Genomic DNA, 21,000 nt, shown 5'->3' on the forward strand with positions numbered 1-21,000 from the left:
AAGAACTCAAGAGAAAGTCACTAAACTAGCTATAATAACCCCTCTTGGGCAACATTTACATCTTTGTATTTTAATATAGTGCCTGGGACTTAGTTAACATTAAGCTTGCTTGATTTAATGATTGACTGCTAAAAGATAATTTGCTGATTGAATGTAAGAGTATAGTTTTCATTATTTTGAATACAGAAATCATTCATAACCCAAAAAACAAAATGCAAAATAGATAATACAAATGGAATAAATTTTTGAATAACTAAAATTACCATAGAATCAGAATCAAATTATAAGTTTAGTCAATAAGAATTTATTAAGAATATACCAGCTGGAGAGAGAAAGAACAAGAAAAATAGTCTCTAAAACAAGTAGACATCCAAGATACATAAAGGACAAATTAGAGGTATTCTGAGAGGAATACACTAGTACTGAGGGAGACCAGGAAAGGTTTATAGTAAGAAAGTGACGTTTGAGCTAAGACCTGAAGGAAGTCAAGAGGTGAACATAAGTGGGGGGGGGGGGGGGCGGCGCAAGGGAGCAATCATTCCAAAGTGCTGAGGACATGGAATCAAAGAAAAAAGAAAGGAAGACATGAAGGGGAAAGTATGTGTAAGAAAACTTGAATATAGAAAAGAGGCCAGGTTATAAAAGACTTTAAATATCATATAAGATTTTCTCCATGAAAAACACTGATTGGGAAAGGTATATACATTAAATATTTGTATAAAATTGAAACATCAAAAATATATGAGGAATTGTAAATTTATGATAAAGAGATCCAGTTCCAATATACAAATGGTCCAAGGATATGAAAAATTTCCGAAGAAAAAAAGACATATAACCTATTGACAACCACACAGGGCATTATTCAAAACCACTAATAATCTGGGGAAAAACATGAATTAAAACCATAAAATATCATTTAAAGCTATCAAATTAGCAATGAAAGAAAAAGAAAAAAATATTATTGTAAAACCTGCTTACTGCAGTTGGAAGAGAGAGAGCTAGTTGAGCAACTCTGGAAAACAATTTGGAATTATTAAGAGAAATTTACTTGTTCAAACCTTTTGAACCAGAGGTCCCAATACTGAGCTTATATCAAAGACAGAGAAGGATCCCATATATATCAAAATATTGAACAGCATATTTTGCAATTGCAAATAAGCCTGGAAGCAAACTGATATCCCCTCAACTGATGAATGGTCAAACCAGCAGCAGTACGTGAAAAAAAAATTAAATTTATTACATATAAGAATTAAAAATTTGAGAAATTCAGAGGAATATTGTGGTATGTATATGATTGAATATCTAGAAATACATGTAACCAGGAGAATATCATACATGATGTCTATAACAATTTAAAATGAAAAGCATAAAAAGGCAAAAATATGAGCCCAGTGATGGGTAGAATAAATTAGTAAACTGTGACTTATGGATATTGTGGAATATTACTGGGCTATACAGAATGATGAAGATAAAAAATTTGAAAGATTGAGGAAAGACATATATGATGATGACTTAAAAAACTAACATCACAGTATCTTTTAAAAAATAATAGAATTAGGGTATTCTATGAAACATTGAGGTTGTGACTTGCCCATGGTAACACAGCTAGCATAGGTCAGAGTTATTTCTTCCGTACTACCAGACTAGCCCTTCTATTGCTTGTTCCATGCTTGCTGTCACACATTGTCTAAAAGACAATACAAATTTGGCAATAAAATTAGGCCAAGCAAAAATGACATGCTATCAAAGCCAAAGAACACCTGCTTCTAAAATTAAGCAGTTTTATTTAAATGTATTTAAAATTAAAGTGGCAAGAAATTGAGTGTTTTTTTATAAAGTGTCTGTTTTGATCAAACTAAACAAGTTAGGGAAAAAAATCAAGTTTAGAGAAAAAAAGGAGCTTTTGCTAGTCCCAATAATCACCCATAAAGGGGAAAAAAAACTCAAGCAAGAGATCTTTCTTCACTTGTTTTGTTCTTGTTTTTTTTTTTATTTCTTTGTTTCTTTTTTGCAGAGGCATGTTCTAGAAAGTTGTAGTATTTCATCCAGAATCTAGCATTTCTTAAGATTTGTATGAGTTTCCATTTGGTTTTCTACTTCCCTTCCTCTATGATTTTTTTTTTACCCAAGTCTTCCATCTACTTTAATTGGCAGTCACTCTATTTTGAAATTATTCATAATCAAAACAGGTATTTGTTCAACAGAATAGAATCAAAAATTAAAAATTATTCAATGTTCAGCCACAGAGTGGGGTGATTTTTTTTTAGAAATTTCAGGTATTTTAAAATACTTGGTTTCAAGATGGTGAAGTAGAAACAGGACTTCCACTGGACTCCAGCTCCCACCACCTCCAATTCATGTAAATGGTGACTCTGAACAAACTTTAGAGTTAAAGAACCCACAAAATGACACAGAGAAGCTAACCTCCTGTTGAAGATAGCCCAGCAAGCCAGCGTGAAGTGGCCATGACCCCAGCCCTGTGTGATCCTGAGGTTTTAGCTCCAGGGAAGTCCTGACCTACCACCAGCTGGAGGGATTTAAGATCACCAGCAGCTGTGGCAGTTTCAAGAATTATCAACCCATTTATGCTAAGGACAAAGTGAGAGGTCAGAGCAGTGTGGGCTTCAGGATGCAGTAGTTTGGGAGTGTGGTCTACCTTTATCCCCTGGAGGGAGAAACCACTGATATGCTGCAATGGTGCAGCTGCTGCCACCTAGCAGCTTCAGCTCCTGGACTGCAGACTGTAGGGGGACCAAGGTACCAGTTTGAGGGGTAATTGCTCTTGCTTTAACCTTCTTGGATCTGGATTGTGGTCTATGGTGGAATTACTGGGGTGTGTGACCAACTTACCAGAGAATGTTGAGGCTTCAGAGAGATCACCCAACTAATATCTTTGGCAGCTGAGAAAACCCCAGCAATTGTGACAAAGCTCCCCTGTATGGTGGGAGAGTCCTACTGTGGCAAAAAGCCCAAAAGCAAAGTAATAGAGTGGTAATATGAATAAACGAGGGAAGCAAAACAAATAGAGGAATCCAATATTAGAGTCCTATATTGGGGGCAAAAAGGATCAAAGCATGGAACAGGAGGAAGACAGTGAAGTCAGAACTCCTGTACCAAAAGCTTCCAAGAACAATATGAGCTGATTACAGGCCATAGAGGAGCTTAAAAAGGATTATGAAAACCAAAAAAGAGAAGTGGAGGAAAAATTGGAAAAAGAAATGAGAATGATGCAAGAAAATTATGAAATGAGGGTCAACAACTTGACTGAAGAAAATAATACCTTAAAAAATAGACTAACTTAAATGGCAAGAGGATCAAAAAGCCAATGAGGAGAAGAATGCTTTAAAAAGCTGTATTCGCTAGATGGAAAAAGAATCTCAAAAGCTCACTGAAGAGAATCATTCTTTCAGAAAAGGAGTGGAGCAAATGGAAGCTAGTGACTTTATGAGAAATCAAGATACTATTAAATAGATCCAAACAAATGGAAAAATAAGAGGCAATGTGAAATATCTCATTGGGAAAACCACTAACCTGGAAAATAGATCAAGGAGAGATAATTTAAAAATTATTGGACTACCTGAAAGCAATGATCAAAAAAAGAACCTAGAAATCATCCTTCAAGAAATTCTCAAGGAAAATGGCCCTGATGTTTTAGAACCATACAGCAAATAAGAGGTTGAAAGAATACACCAATCACCTCCTGAAAATGATCCCAAAAAGAAAACTCCTAAGAATATTTTAGCCAGGTTTTGGGAATTCCCAGATCAATGAGAAAATATTACAAGCAGCCAGGAAGAAACAATTTGAATACTGTGGAAACACAATCAGGATAACACAGGATCTGGCAGCTTCTACACTGAGGGATTGAAGGGCTTAGATTATGATATTCCAGAGAGCAAAGGAGCTGGGATTAAAACCAAGAATCACTTACCCATCAAAACTGAGTATCATCTTTCAGAGGAAAATATGGTCATTGAGTGGAATAGAGGGCTTTCAAGCATTCTTGATGAAAAAAAAACAGAATTGAATAGAAAATTTGTCATTCAGATGCAAGAAGCAAGAGAAGCATGAGAAGGTAGACAGGAAAAGAAACCATAAGGAACTTATCAAAGTTAAACTATTTATATTCTTACATGGAAAAAGGATATTTGTAACTGATGGAACTTTTCTAAGTATGAGAATAATTGAAGGGAATATATATACACATGCATATATATGTCTATATAGGAGGGTATGGGCATATGAATATATATGTGAATGTGTGTACAGGTATACATAGATAGAGGCACAGGACCAGTTTAATGGGAAGGGATGATACTTAAAAGGTGAAATTAAGAGGTGAGAGAGGAATATAATGAGAGGACATAGGGAGAGACAGTTGGGGGTAACCTATCTCATATAGAAGAAGGAAGGGAAATGGTTACAAAGGAGGGGAATAACAGGAAGTCAAAAGGGAATGGGTCAACCTTTCTCATTGAATTTGGCTTAGGGAGGGAATGACATAAACACTAAATAAGATATCTCACCCTACAGGAGAGTGGGGGGGGAGGGGATAAGAGGGGGGATGATGGAAGGGAGGGCAGGCTGGGGGGAGGAGTTGGAAGCACCCACTTTTGAAAAGGGATGGGATCAAAGTAGATAATAAAACAAGAGGGAAATGGGATAGAAGGGAGGGAAATATAGTCAGTCTTTTACAATATATGTACTGTGTTAATGTTTTGCATTAGTTATACATGTACAACCTATACTGAACTGCTTATCTTCCCAGTAAGGGTGGGTGACAAGGGAGGAAGGGAATGAATCTGAAATTCAAAGTTTTAAAATTAAATATTTAATATGTATATACGTATGTATATATAAATACATATATATATATATATATTATCAATATTATTTTACATGTAAATAGGAAATAAGATATATAGGCACTGGGGCATAGAGATCCACAATGCCCTACTGGAAAGTTGGAGGGGGTATGGGAGAAAATATGGGAGAGAGCAGATTGGAGGAGGGGATATCCTGTGGTACTGCTATTTTGGAGTGGTGGGTAGGGGAAAAAAAGGGAGAAAATTTGTAGCTCAAAATCTTGCGAAAATTAATGATGTAAATTAGAATTTAAGAAAGCATTTGATTAAAAAATAATAAAAAATAAAATCTAAAAAAACACTTGAATTAAAAAAAGAATAAATTTTAAGACTTGGAACTTTAGTAACATTGAGTAGATAACAAAATAATAAGAAAATGTTGATCAAATGCATAAATAGCAAAGAAACACTAGTTCACTTACAAAGATCTCTAAAATTCTGATGTAACAATTAATGGACAATTATAAATGTTTATATTCATATGTTTAATGTTTAAAGTGCTTTAACAAATATCAAAACATATTTTAAAAGCCTGATGTATTAAAAACAACCTGACATTTATAAAACTTATATTATATTCCAAACATAATATTCTCAAAAGTTTTAGTAAGGGGTAAACTAAATCTTAATTTTCCCCAAACAAATGGAGGAATGACAACCAAATAATTTTCTCTAGGTCTATAGGATTTTTCTCTTTAGTGATGATGTCCTAAACATCCCAGGTCCTATTGCTAAATAAATGGGGTATTTTTTGTCTGTTTGATTTTTTATGAACTACCAGATAAGGAAGAGTTGGAGATGTAAAAGGTGGAAAAAAAAATAAAATACATTAAGTAAAAGAATTCATTAAGTAACTTGAAAAAAGGCTTATTTATAGTCTGTTCATTCAAATGTACATGTTTTTTGCCATTTTCTTCCTGTCTAGAACACAGGATCATCAAACTAGTGCTGAAAGAAACTTTAGAATTCCTTTCTTCTAATTCTTCCACTTCCAAGAGGAGAAAATTGAGGCCTAATGAGGTTAAGGATTTTGATAATCACATAGAAAGTAAGGAAGATTTGGGATATTAACTCAGGTGATAGTCCAATTTCTGCTCATGTAGTGTTCTTTCATTGAACAATATTTATTTGCCCAATTGTTTCCCTTCAAGCTTCTAGAGGGATCTATCACTGCAAGATATAGGCTTATAATATTATATAATTAGAACTAAAAAACAAAAGTCATTGGGTCCAATCCCCAACCAATTTTAGAAAATTGAAAACTGAGGAATAGAGAGGTAAAGCGAATTGCCTAAGATCACATAAGTAGTAAGTGACTAAGGTGGTATGACACTGCTGCATTCTGCCCTCCCTTCAGACTAACCCAAGGTATTGTGTCTAAATCTGTTGGCATATAGTTCATATTTTTGTCTTTTCCATTTATTTGACTTATTTCACCTCACAATCTCCTAAACACATTTCTTCATTGTAGAAACCATCTTTAATTCATTTGTTAGGAAAAAATCCTTTAGTTGCTTTTGGACATCTAAAAGCTCAATGGGTTTCATTTTCACAGAAGAAAATACTTTGATTTACTTTTAGCTATAATCAAAGAAAACAGCAGTATTTCAAAAATGTCTTTCTACTTCCAAATGAGTACTTTAAAAATCCTCTCTAGGGAGAAAATGCTTACTTTCAAAGAAATATTTCTTTTAGACTCTACTTAAAACCGATAGATATAATGAGTTTAAATGTACACAGCACTTAATAATCATCATAAATCCCTTGACATTTGTGACCTCATTTGATTCTAACAATAATCCTGTGAAGTAGACAATGGTAGTATTATTATTTCCATTCTTTACATGAGGAAACTGAGGCAATGGGAAGTTAAGTGACTTACCCAAGGCTATACAAAGTAAAAAGTTAGGTTGCAAAACTAACATCTCTGGAATCAAAGTCTCATACTTTCCTATATACCATGCTGTTTGTTATTAGATGTAGTTCTAAATGGATTAAAATCAGATCTTTTATCTTTAAATCATCACATCATATGCCAGACAAGCATTAATGTCTTATTTCAATCCCTTTCTTCAAGTCCTGGATGGAACTTTCAATCAGTCCATCAAAGAGGATGTACTAAAGCCCTTACTATATGCTAGTCACCAAATAAGACTGTCCCTGACTTTGAAGAATTTACGTTCTGCAGGAGGGATACCTGTTCACAGGTAAATAAATACAGGATCTGTGGAGTGGGATATTCATGTTTTAAAGGATCCTTCTACAAATGTACTCCAAAACTTACCTGTATTATTCTCTGCTTGAGTATGTTTCCTGGTTCCTACTTGGGATCAAATCCATTGACTCTTCTAATTCTCAGTCAAGTTCCCTTACCTTTCGTTTTATAATAATCATTCAAAGTCTAAAGGGGGAGCACTTTTATATCTCATTTCTTCTGTTATTGAATTCCCTGTATACTACAAATTAAGACATTGCAAGTCTGTATACACACTGGGCAATCTTTCAAGGACACTCATATTCTAAGGAAATCCCCTGTTACAAATTAGCATCATCTGAAGTCCATTAGAATACCATACCTTATGGAATAGCTAAACCAGACAAAATGGTCATTCCTCAGGAACCAGGTCCTTATAGGTGATGATCATTTAAGTTAGTGGAAGAGGCAGAGTTTTAGAGCCTGGGCTTGAAAACTCAATCTCTGGCTTACTTACCACTTATTTGTGAAGTGTACTGATATGCAAAGGAGCCGAGAGGTGTGCCTAGGTTGTGCAGTGAATACAGCACTGGCCCTGGAATCAGGAGGATCTGAGTTCAAATGTGAACTCAAACACTTAACACACACACACACACACACACACACACACACACACACACACACACTAGCCGTGTGATTTTGGGAAAGTCACTTAACCCCAATTGCCCTACCCCACTACAAAAAGCCAAAAAACAAGGGGGGGGCCAAGAAAGCATAATTTTAATATACCAGTCCCTTTTACCAATAGAAGATTCCTATTCCATATATATCTTTTTAGAGGAACCATCTGGAATCACCCAAATAACTGCAGGCAACTCCAGAAAAGGGTAACTGTATGACCCAGCATTATATGTGCAGAAGCAATTAGGCATAGTAACAGGTAAGCATCTAATTTTCAAAATCAGTATAGAAAGTATCATCTTGAGAAAACTTACAGATTCAAATTCATAATAGCTACTTATTCTATTCATTCCTTCTTGGAGGTGGATAACATCTTCTTTCATAAGTCTAAGTCTTTCCACATTTTTTTTTCTGAATCAACAAGCTCATTTACTGTACCAAACCAATCACATTCTATCTGAGAGATTGTCTTTTAAAGTTTCTCCCCACCCCCAGTTTTCTGCATTCCTTCTATTCTTGGCTGCATAGGTTTTGTTTATGCAAGAAAATTTGAATTTAAAACAATCAAAATTATTCATTTTACTCTTCAACAATGCTCCCATCTTATGTTATGGTTTAACATACAATAATACTGGATCTCCTTCCTTTATATCTTCCCCTCCCCTCCTTGGTTTCTTTGAAGTTTCTGACTTATTATGAATTAATGTTGTTATATTTTTCCCAACTCAATAAGATATTTTTTTAGGAATTTAATTGAGATGATATTACATAAATAGATTAGTTAAATAAATTCTTTTTTTACTATATAGGTTTTACATATTGATGAACAATGATTATTACTTCAATTATTTTCATCTAATTTTGTTTGTATAAAAAGTTTTTGGTTGTTCTTTTGTCTATTTTCTCAGGTATATTCTTAGACATTTTGTATTGTCTAGTTATTTTAAATGATCTAAAACATATTGAATAATATTACTGATACAGTGTGGTTTCCTTATTTTTCTTTTGTGATTACTTTTTTTTATTTTGTCTGAAATCATGATTAATACCTCTGCTTTTTTAATATAATAAATTCTATTCCTGATCTTAATTTTCTGTTTGTGTTAATCTATCACTTTTATAGCATTTCTTAAAACCAACACATTGATGAATTCAAATTTTTCATCTAATGTCAGTTTCCATTTTAAGAGTAAATTCATCTCATTTACATTATGAGCAATAATTACTTGAATATTTTCCTCTTTCCCACTATCCTCATTATCCTTATCACCTAATTTCTATCTTTCCTCCCTCCTCTTCTTTAATTCTACCCTCTCCCTTGCCCTCCTATTCCTTAACCTATCTACCCCTCCAAGAATCCTTTATCTTATCCGCCCACCCTATAACCTTGACCTCTTTCTGAATTAGAGGTCTTTTATATCTTTCTAGATATATATGTTGTCTCCTCTTTAATCCATTCCCAATGAGAGTAAGGTTGCAGTACTATCCCACCTTCTCCCCGTTAGTTTCTTCTATACCATTTTTTTTCTTGTTTTGCCTCATTTGTAAAATATAATTTATCCTTTTATCCTTTCTTACACAATTTTATTTTTTTAGTATCACCCTATCATACTCAGTTCAGTTCAAGTCTTTTTTTCAAACAATCCAAATAAAATTGACAGGCATAATAGAACTGATATTTTCATATATAAGAAAATGACTTGGCCTTATGGAGTCCCTTACAATTATTACTTAATGTTCACTTTATATGTTTCCTGGATGTTATATGTCAAACTGTCCCTTAAGTTTTGCTGCTTTTGTCACAAATACCTGAAAGTCTTTGAATTCATCAAACATTGATATTTTTATAATTCAGGATTATACTTAACTTTGCTGGGTATTACCTGGATTGTAACCCTAGCTCTTTTGTTCTAGGAAATATAGATTTGTAAGACCTATATTCCTTCAAAATAGTAGATGTTAGGTCTTATGTAATCCTTACTGTAGCTCTAAGTTATTTACATTGATTCTTTCTTATTGTTTACAATATTTCCTCCATAATCTGGGAGTTTTGGAACTTGGTTTTGATATTCCTTTAAGTTTTGTTCCTGGGATCTCTTTTTGGTGGTGATTGGTGGATTCTTGTATTTCTGCTTTGCCTTATTGTTCTAGAATTTCAGAGCAATTTTTGTCAAAAAAATTTTGACATTATCTTGCCTTTGCCTGATTCTAGTTTTCAAGCAATCAATTCCTTCTTTAAGTTTTTGGTCCTCCATTTCAAGTTGGTTGATCCCTTTCATAAGTTTTTTTAAATTTCCTTTGATTGTTCTTATTTTTTCCCACTTTTTACTTGATTTCTCTCATTTGATTTTTAAAATCCTTTTTAAGTTCTTTCAGAAATTAATTTTCGTGCTTGGGACCATTTGACATATCTCATTTAAAAAGGAGTGGCTTTTTTTTTAGCTCCATTATCTTCATCTGAATATGAACCCAGATCTCCTCTCTCACCATAGTAGTTATCTATAGTTGGGTTCTTTCTCCTTTACTTGCTCATATTTTTTTTTGTTTAATTTGTGTTTTTGCAGTTATTAGTGTGATAAAGTACTAGTCCCAAAATATGAGAAATAATACCCCAAGCCTCAGTTTGTTCTTAGTGTCATTTTCTGGGGTCTGTCCTGGGGCTCAGTCTTGGGATCTCTTCTCTATTCCTAAACCACAGCTAGAGTTACTAATCATGCTGTCCTGCAAATAATCTTATTCCCTACAGTCCCTCCAGTGGCTGCAAACTACAGCTATTCTCTCTGCCCAAGAACTGAAATTGGGCCCTCTGCTTTCCTGAAAATGTCCACAATCAGCTGGGTCCCTGTCTGTCTGCTCGGTACTCACAGGTGTGTGGTACTTCCCAAGGCCTCAGCATGGACCCATCTGGTCAGCACAGTTGTACTTGGCATTCCTCCACAGTGGAAGGTCCTGCAATGTTTTCCCCCTCAGCCTTCAGATCTCCACACTGTCCCTGAGATGGATGTTTTTAAGGCTAAGTCTACCTCACAAACCCGACTGCCCCCAGGACTTGTTTGTTGATTCAGCAGAGTTGGCCTGGAGGCATTTGCACTTCATTCAGACAGAATCTCTGCTCCAGGAGGTCAGGTCTTTCCTGGGGTCTTAGGTTGTTTTAGGAGAACAACTGCCTTACTCTGACTTTTGTTTATTTCCCCTGCTTTATATTCCTTCTGAGGCCATGTTCAGGTTGTTGTTATTGTTGTTTTTTTACTGTGGAGCTGTGGAGGAAATTTGGAGAGCTGAATGTTTTCTGATCTACTCTGTCCATTTCCCAGCATCTTCTCCCCTGGATCCTTTTAACAATGCTTTCCAACCTTTTGCTCCTTTCACTGGTCAATATCTGATCCAGAGACTCTAACATCATGTCCTCATCTGGCCTGGTCAATACAATGTCATCATCATTGTCAGGTATATATAAATGCTTTCAAGAGGAGATGATTCTTTCAGGCCTCTGTCCACAAAATATATCAATGTAAGGGAGACTTCAGGTAGCTTGTGGAAGGACAATGAAAGTATGTTGGACTCCTCAGGTAAAATTGAATTGCTCCTGACTAGTCTATGCCACAGGACTAAGAAAGAAAAAAAAATGAAAAATATAACAAAAATCTCAGTGAAGTCAATAATCTTATTTCATCTCCTTTGATTTATCAAGTCTCTCACTTCCATGCTCATTTTCCTGTGTCATCTAAACTTAATAAATGAATGATGAAGTGAAATGCCAGGGTCAGAAAAAGTACTTCCACCCTAGAATTTCCATTCCCAGGTACACCTCCTATTTGTTATCCCAACCTCAAGCCTATTTATATTCCAATACATCCTTTACACAAATGACAAAGTGATTTTCCTAAATATAGATCTAGTCATATCACTCTTTTGCTCAAGAAACTCTAATTGCCTCTATAGACCCTATTCCCACTAGGTCCAAATTTAAATTCCAATTTAAAAACAAGACCTACTTCTAGTTCCTGGACACACTGGGCCAGACAACCTTGTCTATTATTACACTAGCACTCTAACTTTAGTGAGAGGGTCAGCAATAATCAGTGAGTGTTGAACTTGAACCTTATACTTGAACTTTATACTCCCTGACATTCCACACCAGTACCTATCCCATTAGGTGTGAGGTGGGTCCTAGTCCCTTTTCCATTGAAAGAACTCTCCATACAGTAACAGAAAGACTCTTTTCATAGGATGTCACAATTCTGCATCTTCTCATGTAATTGCCTTAATATCCATATTTTCAGGACCCTTTTCCCAACTCAGTGATGATGGGATCCACAATCCACTTCATCCCTGTTATTGATTACATGAAAATCTTAGTGATAAGTCTGAAATCAGCACCCTGTTAGTTTAGGTTTTAAGTTATGATTAAAATTAAGCACTTGTCATTAAATAGTAAACAGATTTACTTAACCATAGCCAGGCTATTTGATGAGTACATTTTCTGCAAAAGCAACAACCCTTATCTTCATATGGAAATATGTCTGATCAACAGAGCAGAATGGAGAGATTGACCTTGTCATGCAGACAAAGTAGATGCCCCAGCCTATCTAGCCTTAACCATTTTTGAGGGCTACAGAGCACTCTGGTAGACATTGGTTCTATCACAAATACAATGAACAAGGATGATTCCAGAAGGCTTATGATGATCTAAACTACCTAAGAGAAATATTGCAGATTTAAGGTACAGAATGAAAAATGCATTTTTGGATTGTTACATTATTTATCTTACCATAATGCAGAAATATTCTGTATGATAAATTAAGAGCTCTGAATTTTTTCTCATCTTAATTGTCTATCTTTTCCAATTTCTTACTGTTCTTAAATGTATTTCTTTGTCTTCATCATGGCCTCCAATTCTTCCATCACATAGCACTTTGGAAGAAAATAAGTCTCTCTGGCTGCACTTTCTTCCCTTCCCAATCTCATTCTCTTAATGAACTAGTTTAATTAATTGTCATCCTTTACTCTTCAATCCCTTGTAACCTTGCCTTATTGTTACTTGTGGCTTGCCAAAACACAATCCTAAATTACTGTAACCATCTGCCTAATCTACTAGTATTCATGTACTACTGAACAGAATTGGAAGAAGGCTTAATTGGCTTAGACCATTACAAATTTACATTATCTGGTCTTAACTAGGCCCTCACTGATACAAAATAATCCCCCCTACCTTATGCTCTGTCTCACTCTTCATAGACAGTGTTCCACATCTTCTGTTCTCTCCCAAACCTTTCACTGAATGCCAATTAACCATGAGTATTCATTGAGGTTCTGCAGTGGTCCCTCTTCTCTTTTCTCTCTATATTCTCTCATTTGGTGACTTTATAAGTTCTCAGGGGTTCTGTTACCTTATCTACATCGATGAATCTCAGATTTGCACAAAATAACTAGCATTAATACAGCACTTTGAAGCTTACAAAGCAATTTACAAATATTATCTTATTTTGTATTTATAATTATCCCAGGAGGTTGGTGCTATCATTCACATCATTCTGTTGATAGAAGACTAATGCAGACAGAGGTCAAGTGACTTGCCCAGGGTCACACAGCTATTGTGTCTAAAGCAGAATTTGAACTCACATCTTCATAATTCCTAGTTCAGTTCAGTATACTAGCATGCCTCATTTATATATCTAGTTATAATCTATTTCATGAATTATAGTCTCACTAAATATTGTACATTTCTAACTGAATGTCCTATAGACATCGCAAATTCAATTTGTTCAAAATAAAACTCATTATATTTTTACCCATATCCATCTTTCTTGCAAATATCAATATTATATCCAGGGTACGCTAACACTTCTATTCATAAACCCCGGCAAACATGATGTTACTTTGGCCTCAGAATTGACAAATTTCTCATTTCAGTCTCTACAAAATTTCTTGCATTTCTCCCAGTCTCTTCACTCAACCACTCTGCTGGTTCAGAAATTTATTACCCCTTACATGAAGTATTACATAAACTTCCTATTTGTTATCCAAACTTCAAGCTTCTCTATATTCCAATATATCCTTTAAACAGCTGACAAAGTGATTATAGATATGTCCATATTACTCTTTTGCTCAAGAAATTCCAATTGCCTCTATAGACTTTATTGCCACCAAGTTCAAATATGAATTCCAATGTTTGGCATTTAAAACTCTTCAAAGTCTGCATCCTTTGGATTTTTCAGTCTTCTTAAACATTTATTTCTACTTCATAGACTTTATGATATAGTTATGCTGTTCTATTTACTAACGTTTATATATGATAGCCACCTATAATCTCCATGTCTTTGTATGGTCTACCTTCCATCCCTGAAATGTATTCCCTCCTCAGTTCTGCCTTGCACAAAGTCTAGCTTCCTTCAAAACTGAGCTCAAGTGAAACTGCTACATGAAATCTTGTCTTACTCTACAAGTTGTTAGTGCCTATTTCTCTCAAAACTGACACATTCATTTTGTTTATAATCTATTTCTAATTATGTAGATATAGTTATCTATCAAATTAGAATCTAACCTTCTTAAGGGTAAGGACCTTTTAACTTCTCATTTTGTGTCTACAGTGCTTAGTACAGGCCCTGATATCTAGAAACCACTTAATAAATGCTTCTCAGTTGGTTGACTTTAAAAAATGCCAATCATTCCTCAAGTTGAAGGCCATGGTTGCTTTGATTACTAAAGCAATATTGTCTGATTATTTAAGGAACTGTAAAAATGTATCATTCATTGAAACTAAAAAAGCTAAATAAAGTCAATGCTTCTCATTAGGAATAGGTAGGAAGATAGTCAATGATTTCAGATAAAGTCAGAAGCTGGAAGCACAGAGAAATCCTCCCTCATGTGTTGAGTGGGGCTATTCCTGGAAGTTTCTGAAATAGAGCATTCATTTGCAGGTGCAAGGTCTAAATGAATAGCATCCACAAGATTTGTACACAGTGCAGAGTACATGTCAGCAGGGCAGTGACAAACACAATGTTGGCCAGTGAACAGAGCTGCTTTCAGGTGAACGCAAGTCATCAGGGCATGATCCAATGATATGGTATCCAGCACAGCCAACCTGTCCAATAAAGCTGAGATTTGATGTGACCAGCTAATTAACATCATTAGAAGACCTCAGTGATTCTGACAGGTTTTGCAATATAAGAAGCTTCAAGTTGCCTCTCTGTGTATTTTTCCTATGTGTGTCCACTGTCTCCACTAATGGTGTATGTATTTGTGGGTAAATATATCCCAGACTTATGGGGGAAATGATGTGCTGCAATTCCACTTATAATGCCATGCCATTAAATGTCTTTGCTTTGACCTGATCACATTTTTACATGCACCCTAGGTTTTGGGAAAGGAAATGTCATAGATTTCAGAGAAAGGATTGGCAGGATGCCATGTAAAAATATACTTCTGTCACAGGAAGTCATGAAAAGACAGGAGGTGTTCAAGAATGAAATTCTAAGGACAGAAAAGGAAGTTTCCAATGAAGAGAAAAAAAATGCAATCTATCTGGTCTGAAACAAAGATCTAAGCAAGGCCACATAACAGACAGTGAATATAAGAAGGCTTAAACAAAAATATTGTTAGAAATCAGTAAAGTTGAAAATAAATTGGAACCTGCAGTGGCAGTCAACTACAAGAAGAAATAGTGCCTTTGCTTGAAGACAATAAAAATAAGCACTTCCAATTTTTCCCCCAGAAAAGGTAAATTAACTTTGCAATAGAAATATAAGAACAAAAACTTATTGTCATTGAGATGATAACCAACACAAATAAAGAGATAGCTGTCCTTAATGAACTCAAGCTGTCTAGATCAGAAGAACTGTATCCTGGGGTCTTGAAAGAACTGGGCTATGTGATGGCTGAGCCACTGTCAGGGAAACATGAAAGATCAAAAATTAGAGGATCAACCAAAGATTGGAAAAGGACCAATGCTGCTTTTATTAAAAAAGGAAACAGAACAAATTCTGCAAACTCTAGATCTTGTCTTCTATGCCTGGAAAAGTTCTGGAATAGATCATTAAAGAAATTGTTGGTAAACATCAATAAAGGGATGCAGTGACTACAAAAACCATTCTGGATTAAAGTCATGACAATTGTATGATTTTGTTTGTATATTTTTGACCAGAATTACCAAACTATAAAAGGAAGGAAATACTATTCTTTATATAGTTTACCTAGATGTTGTCTAAGTTGTTTATTATATCTCACAGTATTGTAATAGAGAAGATGAATGGAAATCCATTAAATGAGAATAAAGTCAGATTTATTCATAAATCTGGACAGATTTATGGACAGACTAAAAAAGTATTTGTTAATGTCAAAATAGTAGTACATTTCTAGGAGAGTAACTTAGGGATCTATGCCTACTCCTTTGCTGCTTAACATTTCTATCAAGGACCTGTATAATAGCAGAGAAGTGCTATCAAATTCCCAGATGACATGAAGAAGAGAAGTTCAGCTAAAAATATATCACATAAAAGAATAAGGACCCAAAAGAACTTTGATGGAGTAGAATTTTGGGTTCAATCTAATAAGATGAGCTTCAGTAAGAAAAAGTAAAATCTCACCATTGGCTACAAGTCTGAACCACAACTTTATTGTAAACGGAGTTTCTAATATAGGAAGAAAAAAAAATTCTTCTTCATTGATGCAGTTCAATGAGTTACCTGGGACATTGAAAGGATATGATCTGTCCACAATCACACAATCTGAAAGATTTGAGCAAAATCTTCCTGGATTCAATTCTGATGCTCTAAGGCAATGCTGATGTCTTGCACAGAGTATATAAAATTTTTGTTAAATTAATTGATTAAAATTTTTAAAAGTAGGGGTGGCCAGGTAGCACAGTGAGTAAGAGCACTGGCCCCAGTGTTGGGATGACCTGGAGATTGAATTCCAGGCTCAGACACTTAGCACCCACCCAGAAACACCTGCCGTGTAACCTTGAGCAAGTTACTTAACCCCAATTGCTTAGGGGTGGCCAGGTGGCTCAGCGAGTAAGAGCACCGGCTCCAGTGTTGGGATGATCTGGATCAAATCCAGGCTGAGATATTCAGCACCACACCCAGAAATAATTGGCCATGTAAGCTTGAGCAAGTTACCTAACCCCGATTGTTTAAAAAAAATTTTTTTTAAAGTACATCTCAGTATCTATAAAATCATTTAAGCTTATTAATAGAAAAAATTCATTTTAAAGTCTTCCTAATGCCCTAGGACAGAATAATTAGTGTTTAAATGCTGTAGTTACCTCTTGCTCTTCATGATTTTAAAAAATTAAAATACCAAAATGATCATCACACCAAAAGTATGCACCTATACATCATATAAGACATTTCGCATAGATAATGAGCAAATTGAAAATACAAGTTTATCTGATAACTGAAGACGGCATTATATTATCAAAAAATATGATTGTTTCATGTCTGTCATGTACATGTGAAATATGAAATCTAAAGTTATTTCTGAAGTGTTAGCGATTGACTGCCAAATGATAGCTGTTCCTTGGAGACAACTAGAACTATGGTGCACAGAGAAAATGAGAGATGTGTTTATGGAAGAATGTTAAAAGCAAAATGGGGCATGGGATTGCTAAGAAAGAAGATCTGTTCTAGTTTCACTGCATTATTCAGCCATAGAAGAGAGTTTTGAAACAAATGAATTTGACCAGGTATTATTTACCTCAAAAGACTTCTCTAAAATTTTCCCATGATTTCTTTTCTTGTTAAAAGGAACTGCTTTTCACACCTGATTGACTGTTGATTCGATAAGATTAACAAAAGGAAGACCAAATGAGAAATGTAGGCCCCATAATCAACCAGAATCACTTTCAAAACACTAAGAAAGATTTCCTAGAAAACGTCAAATATGGAGAAAGTGATGTGAGATGAACAGGAAGAGCCTCCTCAGATATATAGTTAGGAAGTAGAAAGTATTGCTGACCTTCCATTCTCAACATGGAGAATGGCATGTACAATTCTGGACATACCCAAACTCAAAGAAGAAATTTGTTTTGCTTTAATATTCATATTTGTCACAAGAATTCTGTTCCTTCCTCTCTCTCTCTCTCTCTCTCTCTCTCTCTCTCTCTCTCTCTCTCTCTCTCTTTCTCTCTCTCTGTCTCTCTCTGTCTCTGTCTCTCTGTCTCTCTCTGTCTCTCTCTCTGTCTTTCTCTCTTTCTCTCTTCTTCATTTTCTCTCTTTAAATTTTGGAAGCAGAAGTTGAGAGGAAGAGAAAATAAAGTGTATTTAACTGAAAAATAAAAGTAAAAACAAATAAAAAATAATACTGCTAGCTTTTAAAAAAAAAAGTAGTAAGACAATTAAGTTCATTAGGGATAAGAAAGAAGTGGGAAATGTTGAAATAATCCTGTGCCTTAAAACACAGTCCAGAAACTGCTATATAGGTACATATTTAGTTAAAAAATTATGCAGGACACATTTTTAAACTTTTTTATACATCATTAATATTTCCTCCATCACTTCCTTAGGCCTATAGAATTAATGAAATCGTAACTCAAGAACTGATTTGAAGTGTGCCAATTTCAAAGTTCTAAATGCTCACAATAAAAAACTTAACAAGTGGCTCTAGGGATCTGACTTGAGCAGGCTCCAGTTCATTCTTGGGTCTAAAGGTCCCTTTCCATACTTCTTTTTCCCCTTGGGTAGGACATATTCCCTTCTACTTTTTTTTTCCCCTGATGAAATCCTCCTTTTCTTTCTAGACCCAGGTAAGAACACAAAATTTGGAGTCATAGGACCTAGTTTGAATCCCAGCTCTGCTATCTTTCTTACCTTGGGTAATCAAGCAATCACTCAACAAATATATTTATTAACCAAATACTATATGTAAGCGTAGAGTTGTGCCCTGGGGTAACAAAAGCAAAAGACATACTGTTCCTGCCCTCAAAGTACTTGCCTTCTAAAGGGAAACAAACACAGTTCCTTCCACTTCTTGATTGAGTCCAGGATGTTGGTAGAAATTCCCTTTTGCTAACTCCGTCAGGTATGTACTACCCCTCCTGCATTCACCCTACTCCTATCCCTTAATTATTATCATCAGATAGAGAAGAGAGGTAGAAGAATAACAAATATCTGATTTGTTCATAAATGTTCCATTTTCTTGAGGAGTAGGGGTGCATGGGTTGTATGTAATTGTCTCCCTCAATGAATGAGCCAAAAGTGAACTGGGAGACCATCTAGACAGATAAAGAAACTGAAGTCCAAAAAGGTCAAGGCATTGTAGCAGGGAATAAATTTTAACATTTGTCTTTGTGCTCAAACATCTCAGGTTATTTCTACTAAACCATGCTTGCTAATAGTCTCTCAAATATATACTCTTTCCAAAACTGTTGCAACCAATTTAGCATGAAATACATTTTCAAATGGTCATTGATTGGTTGGTTAGTTCACCAAATTAAATACCTATTACCCAAAATGGCTCATAATTTGAAGTGCTTTTCAGAACATATATTTGCTTAAAACACATGATAAAGGTAATCATCACAAGGCATTAGACAATGCAATAAATGTAGTTTTATAGAACAAAACAGGCCATTTTCTTGGCTCCCTAAGGAACTCAGTGACACATGACAAGATCATTACCTGCTTGTAGCATATTAGGAAGGTACCTTTTTATAATTAAATGTTCTGATGAAAACTAATTGAATTCTTTGGAAACAATTGTGGTAAGAATAAAATGGATATATCTCAATGAACACATAGTAAACATACAAAGAGGTAGAAAATTAAAGGTCAGAATTAACATTCCTGGCATGTGGTATCAAATCTTTGCATTCTGGTTGTTTAAACTTTTGATGTTAAATAGTCAGGGTGGTAAAGATTAAAATTGTATAATGCGGCTTGTCTCTTACAAGCACAAGTCAGAAAATAAATGAAAATGTGTTGAGTAGCCAGAGTTGACATTGGAGAAAGGAAATTTGACAAATAAGTCACTCCTTCATATATCAATCTTTTACATTTCTCCACTTTATTTGGAAACTAGAAGTGTGTTGAACAAGAAGAAAACATATTGAAAAGCATTTACTAAAAAGAAAAAATTTCTATAAAATGTTTATTTGAGCATACATTAAAATCATAATATGAAAGGTGTTCATATATCATCCTTTTATATTTTGCACATAATATGCCCTTTTAAATTCCTACAACAAGTAGAAACAAGTACATATTTGGGAGGAAAAAAAATGGAAGCAATTGGAAAGTAGCTATATGTGTGTGTGTGCAATTAAGATAGAAATTCCATTCATTCCTGCCTTCATCTTAAAATCTTAATAAACAATTTATTGCAAGCATCTCTATACTTACATGATAGAAGCAATGTGGGTAGAAATAGACCACTAGTTCTGGCATTCAAATCCACTGAACCTAACTCAAAAACCATCTCTATGGATTACTGCCTATGTGACAGTGGGGAAGATATCTTTATTTATAAAATTCTCTCATCTATAAGCTGAAAAACCTTAGATGACCTCTGAGATCTCTTTCAGCTCTAGGCCTATGATCTATTAAGCCCAAAATTAAAATATCAATGCTGAAAATAGTTATCACTGTTTCATTTACTTAGACCAGGGAAAATTTTTCAGCAGTGCCATTACAAAAAAAAAAAATCATGCTATGCACAGGGACCTGAAGCAAGACAACACCGTAATCTCTGAGACATCTGATATTGTCTTCCTCAAAGTGGCTGATTTTGAACTCAGTAAAGTCTATGCTGGATTGTTACCACAGGCCAACAAAAATGGGGATGAGAATAAGCATTGATTGTCCTCAGCCTTTGGCTCTGACTTCTATATGGCCTCTAGTGTTTACAATGGACTTTATGCTGCCAAGGCAAGCATTAAAATTTGAGCCATTGTAGAGCAGATCAATTTCATTAACACTGAGACCAAGAAGAAATTGTTAAGGTCCCACATCAAAGAGGGGACAGAGATTATAGTGTAACTACATACCCCATAGAATGGACTACTTCAAGACTGATCAGATGTTTTTTGATCTGAAAACAAAAAATGAACTGAGTCATATTTCCTGCTTAAAATTCAGGGTGAAAAAATCTAGGCACCTTATAAGTGTATTGACTTCGCAGCAACTCACAATCTCTTCAGTATGTGCATAGAAGAACGCAAAGGATCAAGACTTGATTGGCTGTTACCAAGACAACTGAAGCTCCAGGTGTAGAGAAGCTTTTAAGGAGCCATTCTCTCTCTCTCTCTCTCTCTCTCTCTCTCTC

This window comes from Petaurus breviceps, unplaced genomic scaffold (assembly GCF_028583685.1).
Source record: "Petaurus breviceps papuanus isolate PSGF00001 unplaced genomic scaffold, PetGlider_PUasm1.0 90977, whole genome shotgun sequence".
Lineage (NCBI taxonomy): Eukaryota > Metazoa > Chordata > Mammalia > Diprotodontia > Petauridae > Petaurus > Petaurus breviceps.